This window comes from Penaeus monodon, chromosome 6, assembly GCF_015228065.2.
Source record: "Penaeus monodon isolate SGIC_2016 chromosome 6, NSTDA_Pmon_1, whole genome shotgun sequence".
In the NCBI taxonomy this organism is placed as follows: domain Eukaryota; kingdom Metazoa; phylum Arthropoda; class Malacostraca; order Decapoda; family Penaeidae; genus Penaeus; species Penaeus monodon.
Genome location: NC_051391.1, coordinates 2,202,992 through 2,205,491, shown reverse-complemented (window position 1 = coordinate 2,205,491; position 2,500 = coordinate 2,202,992). Strand labels below are relative to the sequence as shown.

At 52.9% G+C, this 2,500-nt stretch overlaps 1 protein-coding gene across 4 annotated transcripts in view; it reads right to left on the bottom strand.

Moving 5' to 3' along the window:
• The window catches only part of LOC119574145 (tyrosine-protein phosphatase non-receptor type 9-like), a 194,289-nt gene that overhangs the window by 77,525 nt on the left and 114,264 nt on the right, over positions 1–2,500 (bottom strand). The window contains exon 1 of one of the 4 annotated variants that reach the window (XM_037921237.1): positions 1,837–1,984. The exons of the other annotated variants lie outside the window; for them this stretch is intronic. The gene's annotated coding sequence lies outside the window, so the exon portion shown is untranslated. Of the gene's footprint in view, positions 1–1,836; positions 1,985–2,500 lie in introns of those variants that run through there. 4 annotated transcript variants of the gene reach the window in all.

The following is a 2,500-nucleotide window of genomic DNA, read 5'->3' as shown; positions in this document are numbered from 1 at the left end:
CATCACACACCACACACTCACCACATCACTACACTCACCACCACTCACCACACACACACACACACACACACACACAAAAAAAAAAAAAAAAAAAAAAAAAATCGACACATACATTTGCGTACATAGATACAGACAGGCAGACACGACAGACAGACAGACACAGCAGTACACACCATTACATTATGAATCGTCTCACGTGTACAAATCTACTTTGGTTTCCGTTACTCAGCCCCTGGAATCGATCTCCGTTCCATGCCTCCTCACACCGCACCCACCTGGCCACCTGGTCACCTGGTGCGAGTTACCTGCGTGGATTTGGTCAACTTGTACGATTTCCACCGACGGATATCACGCTCGCGCTTCTCTCTAATCTGTTCTCTGCGTCTACTTCGTTTCCCTTATCTGCTATCTACGTCTATGTCGTTTCCCTTTTCTGCTATCTACGTCTACTTCGTTTCCATTATCTGCTATCTACGTCTATGTCGTTTCCCTTATCTGCTATCTACATCTACTTCATTTCCCTCTTTTTTATCATCCTCTGCTACGTCTCTTCCTTATTCCATGACTTTATTTCTAGACCTGTGGCGGAAATTGGGTTAAACGAGAGGAAAAAAAAAAAAAAAAAAAAAGACTTGTCAAATCCCCTTTCCTTTCTCCCCTCACACATCCCTCCCTCCCTCCCTCCCTCCCTCCTCCTCTTATCCCCCCTATCCTCCATCCCCCACCCCTACCCCCACCTCCCCTACACACATACCACGCCCACCGCCATCACCACTTAAAGGAATCCTTCGCATACTGAAGCATTTCCCTCCCTTTTAAGTTTTAACGTCACTTTTAACGTCGCTTTTAACGTCACTTGGCGGCGGCCTCCTCCTCGTGACCCGCGAACGACCACGACCCAAACATCGACGACGCCCTTCGCTCACGCCCCTCGCTCCAGCTTAATCTTTCCCTCTGTCCGACTTTCACTTCCTCCCTCCTACATCCTGCAGCCGTGTGCAAGGGCGGTCTTGCATTCGTAGATAATACATAAATATATAGATAAACAAGTAGATAAATGAGTAAATAGATAAACGCCGAGGACAAAGGGCACAGAGGCGTTTAGGCGTTTCGACTGGGATATATGAAAAAAAATCGTGCTTCCATATTGAAAATTGATGACCACACGTCTTGTGCGAATTCTTCAGTTGACACTCAACCAAGCCTTCTCCCTCCTCCTGAACAGGCTATTCCTTCTTGCATGTTTGGCTTTCATCACCCCTCGCATCACACTCGTTTCACTGTGCCTCGTCACCATCACTCCGTCGCCGCCACACTCGCACCACCGGCGGCGCACTTGGTCGTATCCGATTACCACAGCCACGGCTAATCACAACACCGTCGCCGCCTCGACCCACCCGACAGCGCCCGCCGTCCCCCTCCTTCAGGCAGCTCGAACAGCGCGCCCGACGGAAGGCCAGATGCCCGTCCGAGCGAGGCCTACTGCAACCCGACTCCCGACCTCGCGCGACTTCATTAAGTTTCGGTTTCCGTTATCGGGGTCCGTGGAGGGGGACGTCTGAGGGAAGTCTCCGAAGCGCAATTTCCGCGGCGGCGACGGAGGGCTCCGGCGCAGTTCGCAAGGGCCCGGCCGCCTCCGCTTGTCGGTCAGCTTGTTGGGCTTCGTACATCCGGCTGGCCCGCCGCCGACCCGGCCATGGGAACACACTCGCCCCGTTCACTTCACTTCGCACTTCGGATCACGCGCACAAAAACGAGTCAGCGGTTCGGAGGCCCAAGCGCTTCGCCCTGGGCCCTCGCCAACACAAAAAGCACTCGCGACGAAAAGCAACTCACAGGCAAATCAAGCACCGACACCAACCGCGAGCGAGCGACCGACCGACGCACAGCGGTACGGACAGCGCGGCCTGAGAGAGAGAGCTCGGCCAGAGAGCTCAGAGCAGTCGCGACGGGGAGTGACCAGCTCACGCTCACCGCCACGCTGTGACTGGTCTACCTAGCGCCTTCCCCTACCCGGCCGTCCCTCCCTCGCTCTCCTCGCCCTACGCCCCCCCTCCCTCCCTTCGCTCCTCCGCCCTCTGCCTAAGGGGAGGGGAACGAGGGCTATGTTTGCTATGGAGTTCTGGAGAGGGGAAGGGAGGCAGGCAGGCGACAGGGAGGGAGGGAGAGAAAATAGGAGGAAGAGAAGAACTAACGATGCGGAGGGAGGTGAAAACTGAGAGAAATATGGTAAAAAAATACATATATATATATATATATATATATATATATATATATATATATATATATATATATATTGCACACACACACACACACACACACACACACACACACACACACACACACACACACACACACACACACACACACACACACACACACACAATCATTGGGCATCACATAGGGCGTTACCAAGCGAGGGTTAGAGAGAAAAGCCCTTTCGGCAGCAGAGGCAGCGGGAGAGCTTGCAGATCCACGAGATACAGGGTAGACAGAGAAC